General features: G+C 45.3%; 1 protein-coding gene and 1 non-coding gene across 3 annotated transcripts in view; one reads left to right on the top strand and one right to left on the bottom strand.

Moving 5' to 3' along the window:
* LOC135919255 (BTB/POZ domain-containing protein 3-like) overlaps window positions 1-18,873 on the top strand; it is a 66,016-nt gene that overhangs the window by 33,838 nt on the left and 13,305 nt on the right. The gene's annotated exons all lie outside the window — the stretch shown is intronic.
* Window positions 7,798-7,872, bottom strand: TRNAS-GGA (transfer RNA serine (anticodon GGA)). Its single transcript has one exon. It is a non-coding gene; the product is annotated as a tRNA-Ser (tRNA).

Genomic DNA, 18,873 nt, shown 5'->3' with positions numbered 1-18,873 from the left:
ACTGCATACTAGGGAGTCCCAAAAATAGAACGGTAACTCTACAAGTGGCCAAGGGGATGCCTCATATGGTCCTTAGAGTGATCGTACGGCGGAACGAGGAACAAAAAGGACTGTCGCATTAAGGAATGAACGGGAAAGGAAGCGTGCCGCCGCCTCTTTGAAGGAGTTTGAGCTCAAAAAAACAAAGTTTGGGCTGACGCCGAAGTGCAGGTGTCCCTCATCCAAACCAAAATGAACTCTTTCAAGCAGTGGCACGCAACGCTGAGGTGCTGTGTAGGGGCTGAGAGTATGTAAGGAAAGCTGAGCTTGCAACTTTCCAGCTGCTGAGAGAGAATCTTAGTTGTGACAAAGTTCAGGCCCCATACCGATGAGCTTGCTATCAGTTGATAGAAATCATTCGTATTCGAAAGTATTTACTTATGTATTCATCTCCTTTTCATTTCTATTTGAAAACATTCGAATCGATTTGGAATGAGTCTTACCATTTTCTTTTCGAATATATATTGCTCGCTGTGCCATTTACTAACACCTTCCTTCTGTTTTCTTTTTGAACAAAATAAATATTACTCCTTACTATTCAAACTGGAGTAAGTCATTTTTTTAACATGTTACTAAAGAGTGACATCATCGGGCAACATTGGGTCAGCCCGTCTTGACATAAAGAAGAAGTTCTGTTTCATTCAGGGAAGTTTGCAAAGGCGCTCAGGGAAAACCTGGAAAACTCAGGGAATTTGGAAATGTCAACTTGGTAGACGCCTTAAACACAGTTAAAAAAAATGTTTACACATTCCGAGACGTGCCTTTCTCCCAGAGCAAAATAACCGTCACGCATATTTGCGGGTCATTCCTATCTTGAATGCTGCGCGTCCCGTACCTGCGGGTCACAAACGATGCAAGCGAGTTATCAGCATGACGTATAGCATTCTGACAAAAAAAAGGTAGCGAGCGTGGTGTCTGCATGTATGAAAACACAAGCAAAACAGGCAGACACCCAGTTGGTAAAACTAATCGGGAGACCCCCGCTACGGTGTGCGTTATGAAGGTTTTGGCACCTAAATGCACAGAATTTCGTTTTAATATTTAATTGGAACGAATTCACGTAAAATACAAATTGATGCAGTAAAATCGTCCGCTTTGGGTGTTCTAACAGATGCAGTGTATAGAACGGTGATTTTTGTACTTTGCACATACTTACAGATTTGTAAACTTCGTGCTTCTAGGTTTGTTCGTTTTTTCAGACTTATCGATTTCCGGCAATTTCTAGAAAAGAAGAATTTTCCGTTTCCGGCATTGACTAGAATATTACTTTCAGTCTCAAATTCGAGAACTTTCGTTAAAAGCGGCCCAGCGGTTATCTCAGAATAGCATTTCAACCTTTTTACGTGTATTTTATTAGGCGGCATCAGAGCTAGGCCCGAGCTAATACCTTCCTCTTAAAATTTTACTGACATGCTATTTTCAGCTCTTCATATACAGGGTGCCCCAAATATCATGCACGAAGATTTAAAGATACCCAAACGCCACGTAGCTGCACAGAACCAAGGTAATGCTTGCCGTCGCATTGAGGTACTCAGGTTATTTCTTTCGCATTCTGCCTGATTACAAAATTAGTCTTCATTAATTAAGCAATCGCCTCCGGTGGGAGACGATACGGTGCTCACAATAAAAAAAAAAAGTTGGGGCAAGCGTGGGCGAAGTTGCAAAAGCCGATCTTGACACGTCACTAGCTACGTAGCTCGCAGCAGGGGCTAGCCGGGATGTGTCGGGATTTTTTAAGGCTGGCGTCGGACGACCGCCTCATGTCGGTTGATCCGAATAAAAGCTCGTTCTTGTTCGTAACCCCCCCGACCATATTTCTTTCATCGATGTAGCAGCAAGGCAGAACCGCTAAATAGCCCAGTGCAGCCTATATTGCATACTTGGTCATATAAAGATGCCCGTTCGGGGCAGTGTTGTTCACAAGATCTTGTTTAGAAAAAAAAAAAAACGAAGAGCAGACTCACTGCCAGTTATCATCTCCGCATGGTGCGAATAATCACTTTCTTAATTTTTTAATTGTTTTGTGATCAGCAAGAGTTAGGCCGATGTTTCCGTTCTTGCTCTTCTTAACCGGAGCCTCACCTAAAAAACGGTCAGTCTTCTTAAACAATTAAAATCCAGGTGGCTTCACCCTTGCTCACCACGTGCTTTGCGACAGTTAGCGACGGCAATTTCTCAAGTATGCTTTATTACCTTAAATATGCAGCCTCTCAGCTCTGTCGTTCACATATTGGAAAACCAACTCTGTCGCCAAAGCTTGTGGATTATTTTTGAGAGATAAATATTTGACGCAAAAGCAAAACGCTTAAATACTCAAAGAATAAAACAATCTTTCATGATTAGCGAATATATTTTAGCCAAGCTTTCTTTCAGTAAGCTAACAAGAGTAAGTTGCAATTCTGAAATCACACCGCATATTTATTTTTCTTTACACTTACAGGTCTTCTTGAGAGAGTACTTTGTTTGAGTGTGATTAGTAAATATTGCACAAATATAGATTATAGAGGACATAGTAAAGAAAGCAGAAGCAAATCATGGGCTTGTTGAAATAAATAGAAACCCAAGTACATGGTAAGTTTATCGAATAAGGACAGCAGCTGTGCGATTGAGGACGACTCCTTTTTCATTCATTTTTTTTTAGAAATGGTATGAACTGTCGTATCTACACCAACAACTACCGTGCATACTCGACTAAAGACCGCACCCCCAACTTGGCAGCACGAAATTCGTAAAAGAAATGGAAGACGCCCAACACACAACTGAAGAGAGGAACTTGTGGGAATGCTCTTGATTTTGAGCTCGGCCTTCCGGAATCGTTGTCAGAAGCTTTGACTTTACAGTCTAACGCCATGGAAGATGCTGATGACAACTGTTTAAGACTGTATTACCGAACCCAATCCGGATGAATGGATGGATGCATGTTATGAGCATACCATTTAGGACGGGGCGGTGGGTTGCCCCACCAAACTCTTATTATTCTATTGCCTAATGTTGTACCTATGTTTAAAAAAAAGAAAAGAAAAAAACACAATAAATTTCCATATTCAATGTTTCTGAACTCCTATTGTGAACTTTGTTTTGTACGCCTCCGCTTTTTCTCGTTTCTATACTTTTTTTCCACCAATCATTTAATCGCCTCTTAATAGTCTCTATTGCGGACATGTTCACCTTCCGCCTGCTCTCGCTGAATCCAAGGGCTTCCAAGAAGCCAGTGATTCTTAAATCGACCGCTTGGCACATATATTCGCATTCTAATAAAGCATGCTCCATAGTTTCCGTAGCTTTACCGACGCAAGCACATGATTCTTGTTCCTTCTTATATCTCACTATATAGACAGTTTTTTCGTATGCGCCGCCATATTGTGAACGCAGTGGCGCCGCCTATGAGCAGCGCCATACTGGCTTGGGTGAAAGCGGAGTTTTGCATAGCAGGTATACGCTCGTCGGTAGATTCTGGCGTTTGTTTTCGCGGTCGTGAGGTTTGTTTAGTATTACGTGCGTCTTCTACTTGGTAAACGGTTCTGTGAGACGTGATGGTGTGGTTTAAGGCGTCATGGCCGGAGTTTCTGCTAGCGTTAGGTGGACGGAACACACAGTGCGATGTGTGCGCGCATATTTGCGCCTACAATCAGCCTCGGAGATCAACTGTGCATTTCTGAATGTTTCATTCACTAATGTGACCTTATTGCAGTATTATCCTCTATTTCTAAGCTGCGGTTTAGGAGCCATGAAACATACGCGACGATCGTAACAGCATGGGTACCGTTCTGCTACGATAGGAGCTGTGATGTTATAGTTTGACAAGCGTTCAAACTGTTCGCTGCAGGTTACATTGCGTGACTACTTGGTTGGGTGAATGAGGTTCCCACCCATGAATAAAATAGTTTTGGCAAGAAATAGCAGCATACCTTACAGTCTGAACTAAGTTTGTCCAGCAAAGCGACAGTTTACGAACAGCGCGAGCGTCCTAAGCAGGGGTAGGCGCTGGATTACATATATCTTTGTTCTATGTACCACATGGTCCAAGCATATGGCATCAGCGGTTATATATCTATAAACGTCGTGCGGCGTGGCTATGCAAGGTTGTATTGCGGCGTTAACTCGTTTTCTCTTGCTTTTTCGAGAAAAAGGATGATAACCGAATTTTTTTTTCGGTTGTGTTCGTTCCGTTCTCTACGACGCACTCACACGTATTACGGAAATTTTGTCCACAAAAATAGCCATCGCATTCTTTTTATGCGATCCCTCTCATATATTATGGCTGTATAGAGGCTAAAAAAGCAATGCCGAAGCGCACAGCTCATGTATGTATCGTGCTGGTTCACCAACCGCAGTGATCGCTGTGTTGAGCACCGCCATCGGCCTCATGCTGGAAGGATAGCGTAGCCATATAGTAATTTCAAGCCTACTAGACTTGAAATGTGCGAGAACGATGCCGGTGCATCACAAATATTTGATAGCGTCTGACGCTTAAGATGTTTCCTGGTTGCCTTAGGTTGGCCGTGTACGAGCATGTGCTCTTATGTTTTGTTTTACTCCCTACGCCAAGCCATCAGACAGTGAGCTGAGTTATCATTTAATGCTGGTAATACAGAGACACCGGTTTTCTTTGTTGAATTAAAACCGGTATAAGCAAAGTAGTTCACAACACGTACACACACCGCGACTGATAATGTGCGTACACCGCGGCTGATAAAGCGCGTCACATTTTTGCACCCCCAAGACACATTTGCGCCTACTGTAGTTCCCGATACACCGAAAGGCTTCCCTGACGACCTCGTATGAACGGACATGGCGTAAATTTTACAAAGTACGATTTAAAACACCTCGAAATCGTTCCGCAGCACGCGGCAGCAATACTTTCAAGCAGCGCCGCGCCGGATCGCACAAGTCAGAGAGGAGGAAAGACTCTCCGCGCGCCATATCCTCCTCGCCTGATGAAAAGGTCTATAGGTGCGTGTTCTAAGGCAACCTGATCTCGCTTCGAAAAGTAATGAGCTTCCCTTTGAGCGCTCCTAAATTGTTTCTTTCCTGATTTCGGTTTATCCTCTTCAACTGTAGTTACTCAGGTTTCTTTTCGATTCCCGCCACCCGTGAGATTATCTCAGCGTCTCTGACTTTCCGCTTAATGAAAAGAATTGAGCGCTACAAAGACGCGGAATAAAAAATAACTAGTACGACGGACAGGCCCTGTCCTTCTACACCGCCTGTTCGTCGTACATGTTGTTCTTTTAGTCGGCGACTTTGTAGCGCCCCTCATTTTTTTCTTAAGTGTGTTAAACGAACTCGCCCAGTCAAGCTTCTTTCCGCTTGATGTCCTTTGTTGCTGTGTTGTTCACCATACAGGCCCCATACTTCCTGGTAAGCTTTCGAGTTTTTTTCGTCCACAGTGAATCGACGTTTTTACTGTACAAACATCCGAAAACTCTCCCAACCCGTTTACTTTCTTCTACATTCCTCATTCGTTCTACATAATTAATTTTACGGTGAGCATCCCTCACTTCAAAACTTGTTCAGCCGGATCAGCCTGCACAGCTCCCGGTGACAGCCACAGGTCAATTATGAATAGGGAAACCAGTATCTGACATGTGGCAGCGCATCACTTAGAGGAAAATCACTTTCCAGGAACTTGCAAGTCGGCCACATGGTTTTGAACACAAAAGGATGGTCTTGTATTTCTTCGCTATGCATACGATGCGCATCTGTTCGCACCCTCCAGGCTCGCCAAACAGAAGTTCCACTATCGTTCGCAGTACTCCCCTGTGCCTCTCTTGTATCCCTCACTTGTACACAACGACAGATTGATGGGCTGGGGTGGTGCATGGCTTTATGCACGCTTCAGCGCAAACCAGACGAGGTCCTGAACACCTCTCTGCTGTCCTTTCTGTCCACTACAATCTTTGGTTGACACTGAAGTGTAAGTGACACCACGTGACCCTGCACTGTAAACGCAAATGAGCCGAAAAGGGCATATTAAGGGATGTCACCTCCCTTGAGACAACGTGCCTGAAAACCGTGCTCCCTTACAGTGGTGCAGAAATGTTCAGCGTCCTCCATTTCGCTCCCTCGCAAAATGGGGGTGAAAGAAGGAGAAAGAACCTCAATTCTACATCCTTATTAAGAGGGAGTTTCGAAGATAGAGACCTCCCTTTAGCGTAAACGGAGTTCTCTGTTTCTTATTTTATGCGTTATTTTATTTTAGTATACACATGTGTGAGAAGGAGACGAGAAAGGAGAGATATATTGTCCAAGTGGTTGCTTTTCTTTCTCTTAATTCTGCAAATTTATACATTTCCAGAGTGCAAGCCAGCTTATTTAGGGCGATATAAAAGACGATTTGTTCGTCTCGTTGATCACAATGTCCTGTCGCGCTGCCAGAACCACCGGTCGACCTTACGACCTGACTTCGGAAGCGCGACCATGCAAGACTTCGACGGCTTCGGCCGTAGAATGTCGTCGCTTCTGTTTGTTTTCCCATCAACTAAAAGTGATACTGAAGGCAAAGCCCTCGAAGCGCCACTGTCGTCGGCGCCGGTGACGGCACCTGTTTTGCTCTAGCTTCGTAGTTCTGCGCGTGTGTCTATATGCGTTCTTACGAGAGAATTACGGCGGCCGTCGGAGAGTGTTGCGTGTAATATGTGGAACCTCACAAGAATACCTGCCCCCTGCGCAGCACGGCGGTGATCGGCCACCGCGTAGCCATCGCCTTGTGATCTGTGTACTACAATACACTTTTGTGGTTCGCGCGGCCGTGCTCGGGCATTCCCTACTGCGCCACGATATGAAAGCGGCTAGTGAAACCTCGCCCACAGTCCTCACAAAATCGGAGCGCGTACGGTGTGGACTGCTTTGGAAACGGCGCGTTTCGGATTACCGCTTGCCCAGTTGCCTCATGTTTCACGCGGCCTTATATATTCAGCTGCGGTGGTGAGTACGGCGCGGACCCATTGCGTAATGCACATAATGCTCACACCTTTTATGTTGCGGTGTTGAGACCCGTCGGTCCGCTGAAGAAAACTCAAGGAGCTAGTGCCGCACGAAAAAGAGACATTGTTTTGTTTCTTTCAATTTCTCCCGTTTTACGTGCCGGAACCACGATCTGATTACGAGGCACGCCGCATGCAGTTGGGATCGACTTCGGATTAATATTGATCTCCTGGGGTTCTTTACCGTGCACAGCCACGGCACGCGGGCGTTCTTGCACGCCACCGCATCGAAATGCGGCCGCCGTGGCCAGGATTTGATCCTGCGACCTCGTGCTTAATACTAAGCACAACGCCAAGGACACATAGCAACCTCGGCGGGTCAAAGAGTGTTGTATTTTCGTCATGAGGTGTGTTTGATAACCATTCCCTAAGTGTCGATATAGGTTGTGACAGCGATTTGTGCCACAGCAACATTATTTCTAAGGCGGCAAATTACTGTTATGCAGCATGAACAATGCAAACAGCCAGCCTGTTTCTGTGTTAAATGGAGGCATGCAGTGTGTGCACACAATTATGTTCATTTTATCAGTTTTGTGAAATAAGCTTAAAACTGCATGCATGCATTTTCACTGGGAAATCTGTACCAGCACTTTCTTGTACCAAATTGTCTATGCACAGAAGTTTGTGCATTAGAAATAAATTTCAGGCAGTTACAGCATACAATTTCTTTTTCTTAATTAATAAAGGGAAAATTAGACATCCACCCGTTCATAGCAATTGCTACAAAGGAAGCCCATACGGGTTCCTGAAAAGCCTCAGAGTTGAAGAAAATCGTCCTGGTCCGGGACTCGAACCCGGGACCACCGCCTTTCCGGGGCAGCCGCTCTACCATCTGAGCTAACCAGGCGGCTAGCAGATGGCAGGGCGAAGTCGAATTTGTCGACAACACACGAAGCAAAGACAAGTGTTTGACGTAGTAGTTCAGCAGAACTAAAGTCTGCAGAACATGTCTAAAGTGAGCTCCATCATCAGGGCAGCTAGGGCTCCCAAAAACACAAGTGCCAAAAATCTGGAGGCTCTTGGTATTCACAACACATATGAAGAACATGCCACAGCAGTGGTCACGCCTCAGACAGAACGTCTGAATTCGACAAAACAAGGAAAGGCCCTATTGCAAAAGGTGGCCCTGAGAGCGCAGTATGGCTGGGAAAAAACAGTTTCGCTACCCAGACAAACAAGAGAGAAAATTCTAGTTTCACCAATCCCAAAGAATATGAGCACGGAACACCACCAAAGCAGGAAAGCGCAATCAAAGGCTTTACTAAAGAAGTATGAAAGAAATCCAGACATATACTACACAAATGCGTGTAAAGTGGCAGCAGACAAATTCACAATAGTGGCCTTCAATCGGTTCACAGTGATAACAACCTCCATTCGTAACCCTTCAGCCTGTACCATGGATGCAGCAGCCATAGCACTGGCCTTTCGAGGTGCAGACAGACAGACAGACAAAGAACTTTAATGACAAGGTCCTGAGAAGCTTTGCCCTAGGGCAGAGCTGCGGGCTGCTCTCACGTGGGGACTGTTAGGCCGAGCCTAACGGCCGCATCGTGGGCTCTCTGGACAGCCTAAGTTTGACGTGCATATTCTGAACGTTAAGAGACGGGAAGATAGCGGTATGGATTAGAGAGAAAACGAGGACAGCCGATATTCTAATTGTCATTAAGTAAAATAAGTGGAGCTGGGCAGGCCATGTAGTGGGTAGCCTAAGTTTGATGTGCATATTCTGAGCTCTGGATGGCAGAGCTCCCAAAAGAAACCATCTGCATTGGCTATGGTGTACCTCTAAGGCAGCATGCTGTTCGTTAATGACGGGTACCGTCCCACGCAAAACTCACAGAATTGCACCAGGTGGTAATTTGGTGCCCGGCGCATTCTGGACTCGAGGGAAATGAGAGGGCAGACCGACTGCTCGGGCAATAAGCATCCAAGCACTAGTCGGTCCTTTCAAGGAACCCCCCATTGACCCACGTGACACCTTCGAAAACCAGGCAAAAGAGAGACAAAAATACAGGCGTCCGCACCCCAACCTTATGGGAGAACAGGCCAGGGATTAGTGCTGTGTACAGACTAACACATATCTACGCCTACAAATACTCAGTAAGATACACTCTGCATTCTATGAAAGTATGTGTTCTTGGTGCGGGGAGCTGCCAACTCTTGCCCACGTAACATGAATGTATAAACTACAGTCTCCAAATTCCAATTCGCCCCTTACGACGCAAGTGCCAAGTAACAGACAATGGAATGTTTGGCTTGCTAGTGAAGATGCAGAGAGCCAGAGAGCTCTTCTTGATCAAGCCCAGCAAACCACAGAGACCAGTGGAGCCCTGGACTGAGGGACGCACCGACCGCCCAAACGACTAAAAGAAATAAAGTTTATACTACTACTATTTGCCCTTAGTGCTATCAGCCATCAAGTTTACGTGCAATTACATATGAGCCACATGTCACTTGATTCACTCAGTTTCCATCCAGAAAATGCACTCTTTGTTGGAGGGCATGCATGATTGATTGTGCATTATGCTAATAGTCATTGATTGTAATATCATGCTGGCACATTTGATTCTGGAACTGTAATAAATTTCCAGACATTTTATTGCTTTGTCATAATTTTTGCACCTCGTTAGACACAATCTACTAAACACACAAAAAACTCCCTTCAACCTCGTAAAATTCCCAAAAGGTGCATAATAAACTCCCGACCTACCTGTAAAAGCTCTAATAAAGAGCTAAAATGCACTCCCAAAACATCTCTTTAAAACTCCCTTAATAAAACAGCTCCCTAAAGCTGTAAAAATTAACTCCCAAACATTCTCTTATATATTCCCATAAAAAGCAAAAATTCAACTCTCAAAATTAACCATAATTGCTCCCTTAAGCAAAGCTCCCAAAATATGGGAACAGTTGCTCCCATGTTTACACCTAAGCACTCCTACAAGGAGGCAAAATAATTTCCCAAAGGTCTCCTTCAACACTCCCTTAAGAAGCCAAACGTTTCCGAAAATGTACGTAAGGACTCCCATCGTTTCTCCTATAAATTCCCATAAGCAGCAAAATAAAATACCCATGTCAACTTGTAAAAGCTCCCAAAGCTCCTCATAAAAAGTTCCATAGTGCTGGTGTCCAAAAGAGGAATGAAAAACTCCCAACGTTCCCCATAAAGACTCCTGCAACCGCTCAGGGGTTGGTGTTTAAAGGAGAATTCAAAAACTCCCATAATTCCCCATAAAACCACCAAACACAAGGAGGTGAAAAAAAACTCCGTTCGAAGGGAGGATCTTGTCCTCCCTTAAGGGCTTGAGTTATGCAACGAGGCCAAAACTCCCTAAAAGGGTCAAACCTGTTTACAGTGTGCGAGTGTGGTCTCTCCAACAAACGACGCGCCCAAAAACCGAGCAAAAATGCTTTCCGCCAATAATTCCGAAAATTTAGCTGCCATCGCACTTGCTGCACACCGAACACCTGGCCGCCGAGAGGGAACGTTTTGTTGCCTTGTGCAGGGGAAGGAATGGGCACAATTCAGAGAACGCAAAGAAGAAACTTTTTCATGGGTGCAGTGCTTGCCTCTTTCCTACCTTTCCAACTGCGTTTATCTTTCTCTCTATCGAGGCAGTGGACAAAAGAATTTTCGGTGACGCTTTCTTTTGAGCACGCCTAGGAACGTTTGCAAATGGTCCGAAAATGCTATGACACAGGACTTCGTGTTTAAACACAAATTTTTGGACTACAAGCTACAATTCTACCATGGTGTCTTTGTAATTACTTAATCTGGAAGTTTTCAGGACTGCGCGTTCCTTTGTTTTAATTTTATTTTTCGGAATTCACACTGTAAATCCCCGTCAGTATCAAATAGTTGTCATTTGATGAAAAACAGAAACAAGACAGATGGCCGTTGTGTTATTTTTGACATAATTAAACCAATGATTTTGACAATGAAAAGGTATTCAAAAAAAGGGAAATGTGATCTCGTTAGAAAAATGATTCAACCGCGAACAGTCACTAAGAGTACGAAACACTACAAGATGTTCTTTTCTATGAAATTGCCTCACTGGACAGCACGGTATTGAACACGCCGTTAAGCCGTCCGTTAAACATCCTAATTTTTAATTGCCTCACTGGACAGCACGGTATTGAACACGCCGTTAAGCCGTCCGTTAAACATCCTAATTTTTAAAGCGTTGTTCACGATTAGGAGGCGGTGTGGTGCCACTGGTGAAGAATAAGCTGACTTCCCATGTCATAGAGCATTACAATTTGTAATGCAGATGATTATGAATTGTTCAGTGCACAATGCAATACTATTGTTTTTTGGTGTCCTTTCGCGGCCCCAGCAAGAAGTGTTCCCTGTTTTATTTGTGTTCTCGGCAATAATGTAAGTTCGGTTAACGATACTGGCTTCAAATTAGCACTGGCAGGCTACCCGAATACCGACCTACTAAATGTTTCTTCCCCCAAAATGAAATTGAACAGAACCCTCGAAGCAAATTGTTTCTCAAACGTAACAAAGGTACCAAAATACCTGCACATTGAACTCTTTGCCATAAACCTTGATCATTCAGATTACTTGCGATATGTAGTAAGCGCACACCTTAGTGATCACCTGTACATATTCTTGATCGAAATCATAATGATGCGCAACTGCGAATGAAGACCGTAGTGACAAATTTCTAAGGGATATTAATAAACATAGCCTAATGCTTTCCGCATGAAACTGTCAACAATTGTTTGGTTGAATGTTTATTGCATCGAAGATCCTAAACTAGCTTAAGCCTGTTTTTTTTATTTTATGTTAAAATCTGTCTATTAAATTTTTTTATGCGTAAGTCTAAAATATTACCGCAATACAGACAAACCATTGATAACGAACTGCATGATAGAGATACGGAAGAAAAATAAAAAGCTCGAACGCTTCAAAACTACAGAGAGCGCGGAAATTCACCACATTTATAAACTACAAAGAAATTAGTTCAACAATCTATTCGAAGCCCAAATATGTAAACAACCTACTTAAATACGATGTAGTCAACGAATCGGACCTAGCGTGGAAGCGACTGAATAGGTTCCATGGGCGCTCCAAAGACAAGGCGAATACATTAACATAGATTTGCATAAACGGCAATAAATATTCCGAGGTGGACTTGGAAGATACTTATAATATTTCGTCTCCCTCACAAATCGGCTGCATGATCCAAAATTCCCACATTTATTTAGCAACAGGCCTAAGTTAAGTGAAATCCTGGTTCCGATGCCGTTAGACGAAATAATTAGTACCTATAGATACATAAGTAACAGTAACTGTTGCTATGACATTGATGTATTTCAAGTCCGTCCCATTAAATACGTCCTTGACATGATTGTCCCTGTACTGCAATACTTCTTTCATGCTTTCCTCGCTTACGGAGCTTTTCCAAAAACGTTGCAGGTTCCTAAAGTCTTAGTTCTGCACAAAGCTGGAGATGAGAACGTGCTTTCCCATTAAATATCTAAATCCGTCTTGCGGGTAGTTTTGAAAGTTTCATAAAAGTTGATTCATGTTCGTGTGACTTTTCTTAATAAGCATGACATAATAACGCCCTCATTTGCTTTTCGGAAAGGTCTTTCGGCAGAGCATGCTCTTTTAACTCAAAATAATATAATAGTGGACGCCTTTGAACACCGCAGGTGTGCATTGGGCATTATCGTTGATTAGCATTCGACGTTATTAAGTATGTCACATTAACCGAAAAGGTTAGCCACTTTGGCATCCGTGGTATATTTTTTGAATTATTAGATCTTACATTCATTACCTCCAGTAGAAAGTGGTTGTGAATAACTATACGGCTCATTTAGGAGCTTTGACTTGAGCACTGCCACAACGAAGCATCCTGCAATCTCTAATGTTTTGCTTATATATAGATGACCTTGTTAACCTCGCTAAGTAATCTAAGATTTTCTTATCTAAACTCAAGGCAGCATGTTAGTAATTTCAGCGAGAAAGCCATGTGATGCACCTCGTAAAGCAAACGAAGGACTTATGAAGTTTTCCGTCTGGTCTACTGCAAATTCTCTTGTAATAAACGTTTCCAAGGCAAAAACCGCCCTTTGGGACCCATGAGTCGTAATACTGATAAAGAAGTTGTACTGAAGCTTTGAAATTTGTGTTTTACTAGTACCTATATTTAAGTGTTTAGGGGTTCTTTTCGAAGTGCACGTGGCATGGGATCCTTACCTGGAAGCTACATCAAATAAATTGTTTCGAGTCTCCGGTGTACATTCTAATCTATGTTATTCAGACCCAGCAAGTGTGAAGCTTCTTACTTATAACTCTCTATTTATGTTAGCTTTATTATACTCTAATCCAGCATTAGATACTACAACTGTTTCCAACATTAAAAAAACACGCATAGTAAAATAAAAAGGACTATTCGAGCAATGGTAAATGCACCACGCGAAATACGTTCAGAGCCATTTTTCAGATATTTGCATTTACCTTCCATTCCTAAGATTTACGAGCGTACATTCGTTAGGCGCTACGAAATGGAAATCGGGAGAAATTACAATTCCTTCCAGAATATTTGCCTGCTTCAGACATAACCAAAATACATGTGGTATTCGATTTCATTAAATGTGGGAAGTGCCCCGTTTCACAGCCCACTATGGTGATCAAAGATTGTGCATGCAGCTACACAATCTACAAAAATAAATAACTTATATTCCATATATATGCACCATATTGGTCGTTTTTCTACATCGTTTATTTCCGCATGTTTGTGCCTCAATCAGATTTCAGTGCTTTTTTTTGTTTTTCTTGTAATGTACTTAGCTTATCGAATCATTTCCGTATTTAGTAGACGCTACACAGCACTTATTGTGTCATGACTGAAGTTTCCCACATTGCTTAGTATCTTTTTGTTAAACTGTGCTCGTGTGATATGTCAACTTGGACGTACGTACTTTTTCGGTTGTTTAATCTATTCCTTTTTTGCGAAGCCAATTTTGCCGTTTGCACATTTGCATCGTCAGATGTGATGACCAGTGGACGCTTTCAAGCCCATTATCGAGGCCTTTTGTCCTATGTTCATAGCATCATTGGGTTCTGATGTTGAAAATAACATTAAATTAAAGTAGCCAGGATATCAGTTGTATCAGCACGCGACTGCCATTTCATAGAAGCCGCGTAGCTAGCCGATAAAATGTTAAAGCGAGGGTGGATGCCACGTGGAAGGTAGAATTTGCTGAATGTTATTTAAAATCGAATGACTGGGTTTTACCGCCCAAAACCACGATCCGATTCTGAGGCACGTCGTAGTGGGGGACTGCGGAAATTTGTACCACATAAGGTGCTTTAACGTGTACCTAAATCTAAGCACACGGCTGTTTTCGCATTTCGCCCCAATCTAAATGCGGCCTCTGTGACTCGGATTCGAACCCGCGACCTCGTGCTTAGCAGTGCAACCCTATAGCCGCTAAGCAACTACGCCGGGTGATATTATTTCGCGTTCACCATTGCTAAAAAGTAGAGTTCGCACTGAAAAGCACGATAGGCAATGAAAGACAATAAATTAGTGCTCTTTAAGTGTGGCTTGAGAGAAACGCCGTTATCACCGGGGGAGAAAGTCTATTAATTTTAAATTGTGCATGTGGCACTGCTTTTTCCTCGGGATATAGTGCACTGACGACGGAATTCCTTCGAATGAACTTGCTACGTCGGTTTTCTTAGCAGCACCAGGCTCAATTTTTCCGTCGGCTGTGACGATTTTCTGAACTCGAGATGTATCGTGGGCTCGTATTAGTAGGGGAATAAAAACCATCTTTGACGCCATTTCATTGGGTGTCCACAACGTATTTTTACGGATGTATGATAAGCACATTGAGGAGGTATATTTCTTATTTTCAATGCTATTCTGCAGTTCGGCAAGACAAACTGTATAAAAGTTATGTGAGGTCTCAGCCTGGATTTTATTCGACTAATGTAGCGCAAGGAATGCCGCGGATGTTTGAAGAACGACTGGTCAAAATAAGCAAGATAAAAAGGAAGCCTCGTTGTCTTCCCACGTGGTTGCGCTCTCTCTTTCATAGCGGGTTATTTCGGGCTACGCGGCCTATTTATCGCTCAAAAATTATCATGCAGAGATTCACGAAGTCCTAAACGCAGTGCTCTTAGAAACTACGAATGCACCGCAAAGTACTTCCAGTAATTAACTTATTTGTTTTCTATATATTTATTTGTCTTGATACGGCAAAAAATTTATTTCGTGGCCTTGTTAACGACCGAAATTTTTTTTTCCACGCATAACAGAACTCACAAAACAAAAGGTACCATCTAGGAGGCAAGCTTGTCTCGCCAAATGCTTGTCGTGCATCAGCATCTATGGAAACACCGTGGCGAATTAGGCTAGTCCATACATAGTCGGCAGGGGGGCATCCATGGGTCACGCCAGCACACTAGTATACAAAGGCCACGTGGGAGGCTGCTAGAGTGGGCGTGTCTAATCCAAGCGATCACACCCCCGCAGCGCGAGGTTTCCGAGGCCCCACCCTTCTAAGAATGCACAATGCTGCATTATTTGCGAACAAGAACCAGAGTGGCGGAGAATGGATACATGATGGGGTCCAACTTCTGTGCCCCCTCCAGAACAGAAATCCCACAACTTCCTTTTTTCTTTCGCCTTGACTTTCTTTTTCTCTCATAAGGTGCCCGCCTCACGCTCTCTCCTAATGCCGCCTAGTTATATATAGGAGAGAAAAAAAAATTCGCTTCAGACTTGACAGCGACAATTGCTTGCTAGTGGTCGCCTGCTCACGACCGCATTACCTGGGCCGTCTCGAGTTTGCCATCCCGAAGTGTACGACGTCACCCGTCTCGAGTCTTCGAGCACGCACTATCCATTGGAGCTACAGTGTCAAGCTAGTAAGCGATGGCGTCGTCCATTGAGCTCGAGCAACCAGTCCGCAGAGCCCCGAACTTGGTGGGACCCTTTCCGCCCGAAGTGTGGAGGAGGATATTCCGTCACCTGGACGCCACGTCTCTTTTAGTCATGGCCCAGGCGGTGCCCAAGCTCAAGCGCTTCGCCTTCTGCTCGAAGATCTTGCAGAGAGTGACCTTCGACCCTGAAACCGACGAGCGAGCGGTCAAGAAGTTCATGGGGGCAACTCGCGAGCAGCACATCGAAGACCAGGTCGAGAAAGTGCCCCTCGCTGTGCACGTGCGACAACTGCGTTTCACAAACTGTCTCGCGTTGTCGTCCGAGGTGATCCTCGAGTGTGCCGAGCGCTGCTACAACCTGCGAGAGCTGTACGTCGTAAACTGCCTCGTGGAACCCCCGAAACTCTTCGACCTCTTGTCCCTGAAGCTGCCCGGCGTTAGAAAGCTCGAGTGGTCGCTGTGCGAGGACGCCTATTACAAGTCTTGGCTGGACAGTCACGCGGTCACGCACATTCGAACCTTCCCCAAGTTGCAGGGGCCCAAGTTAAAGGCCATGTACGTAGAGCTGGTCGTCACGGAGGCGACCGTCGTCCTCTTGGACCACTTCTTGATCCATTGCCGCAAGCTGCGCCACCTACACATCCACGCCGTCCACAAGGAGCCGCCTGTTCTGCCGAGCGCAGAAGCCTGCCGTAGAGAGCTGTCCAGACACAAGCGCAATATGCAAACTTTCAAGTACAGCTGCGAACAAGTGCTGATGCCAAGTGAACAGGAAGCTCGGGTGGAAGAAAGGGACGAGCGACACCGTACCTTCAAGCCCGAAGGCGCGATATGGGGCAACATCGCCTGTCGATTCAAGCCGGAGCACTCCAGCAGCCTGGTCACCTTCACAGACGTGGTGGAACAGAAGGTGATTCTGCGCGGTGTCAGGCAAGCCGTCGTGGTCGTGGAGGCCGACACGAAAGCCACCCACCTATTCGAAGCAGCCGCCAGGATACCCGACTCGTGGAAGGACCCCACGCGCATCTCTCTCGTCCTGATGGCACCCAAGGGAGTTGAGGTCCCGAGGTCCCCGACCGCGCACAGCGGCTACATCTTGCCGATGATGCAGTTCTTCAGCGCATGCGTCTCCCGAATCGTGGAACTGAACTTGTCCGCGTACCACTTTACGATAGAAGCCGACTGCTGCTCCGCGGTGGCATCGACGCTGACCAATCTGCGCTCGCTGGCACTCCCGTCGTGCGGAGCAAATCACGAAGACTCGCTCACCTGGCTCGCGGATGGATGCCCCTTTCTCGAGCAGCTCGACGTTGGCTCCGACGCTGCTCGGTCGTGCGACACGTGCCAGCTGCCCCTGCTGTTTTCCGGTTGCTGCTTCGAGCGACTCCACAGCAAAACCAGGCTGCGCCGACTGAGCATCGACGAGACTGCCAAGGTCGTGAACCTGAGGTTCCTGCTCAGTTGCCGGGTAGAGGAACTGCGTATCAGCGTGGACAGCGCGGACGTCACGGAACTTGAACACTGCCCTTGGACACTGGGTCAGCTGCTTTACGACAACCCTCGGCTGACGTCCTTGACCCTCCTAGCCAGTAAAGAGACCCTTGACGCACGCTTCGCCTCCACTCTGAGCATGGCCCGCAGCCTGCGGCATGTCTGCGTGCTCACGGCGACCACGACCCCGGACAGTGTGGCGGAACTCTTTTTCATGAGGCTGGAGGCTCGCTTGCCGCACCTGCAGTCTCTTCACGCACACTACAGGAGCGCCCGGAACACGTTGCAGGCCCTGACGTGGATGCGTCAATGGAGGCCCGATTACACCGAGCCGACCATCGGGAAGTGGCGATCATCGGACGGACTATTCCTGGATAGAAGCCCCTGTCTTGGCCGTCTCTGCAGCGTAACCACTTTCATTGGACTGGCCCGGCCGAGAAACCGCCTTTGAGTAGACGTCCTCGCAAGCAGCTTTCGATTTCGTCGGTGATGTTTATGTGTAGGCAATACTTGCCCAATACACTACTCGTGCCAAAATAGAGTCAACGTACTCTCCACTTGGGGTATAAGAACTCTCTCGAAACTTTCTAGCAGTTACTAACGCATGCGTCATTATAGTCACTATGTGTTTTGTGTATTTTACTTGTTCATGTCTAGCCTTGGCAGTGCTGTTGTCTTCATGTGCAGTGATGTCCTGAGCAATAAATGCAGTTTATTACACTCGTTTTTCGGCTTCTGTGTGGATGTCTGTTTGCGCTCGCCAAGTTGAAGTTCGCTTCCTTTGGCAGAGTGCTTTCTAATACGTCCTGCTGTAATACGTGACACGCGAACGTTGTTTTGTCTCTCTCGAGTTCTGTCTCAGGGAACACGCTAAGCTCGTTGGTTCTTTGGTTCGCACCATCGCTAACAACCAAGTCGTATGACGTAAGATTGAATTTGGGGCAAATGAAAATTTTCTTTCAATACTTGTTGCTGGGCTAGTTCGTTTATGTTACGCCGTGTTAAGGCGCAACCGAGCGCGGAAGAATGTGCAGAACAGAAAGCTCACAACTTAGCTGCAACTAAATTCTTCGTTGAACTAATCCTAGTACTTTTAATGTTAGCATGTTTCTGTCATTCCGGAGTAGGTTATGCAGCGTTGCTTATTAAATAGCCAAGTGGAGCATCAGGATCAAACAAGTAGCTTCCTCGCGGCCATATGACTCTTCAGAGACTGCGAACTATGGCAACCTAAGCGACGCAGCCTGATCCACTAGGCAAGTTCGCAGGATGTGCCTACTACGACCGTGGGGATGAAAACTTACCTTTGCCCCAATTTTATGTTTAATTGGGCGCTGTGTACGCTTAGAAATATTTGCATTTAGGAATGGTGCCATTCTATTCGAAGACCAAATTCATATTCGCATATTCGCACACACATAAATACCGTTATTCCTGCATTTCGGTCTT

Source organism: Dermacentor albipictus, chromosome 7 (assembly GCF_038994185.2).
Source record: "Dermacentor albipictus isolate Rhodes 1998 colony chromosome 7, USDA_Dalb.pri_finalv2, whole genome shotgun sequence".
In the NCBI taxonomy this organism is placed as follows: Eukaryota; Metazoa; Arthropoda; class Arachnida; order Ixodida; family Ixodidae; genus Dermacentor; species Dermacentor albipictus.
This window is presented reverse-complemented; position numbering and strand designations above follow the sequence as displayed.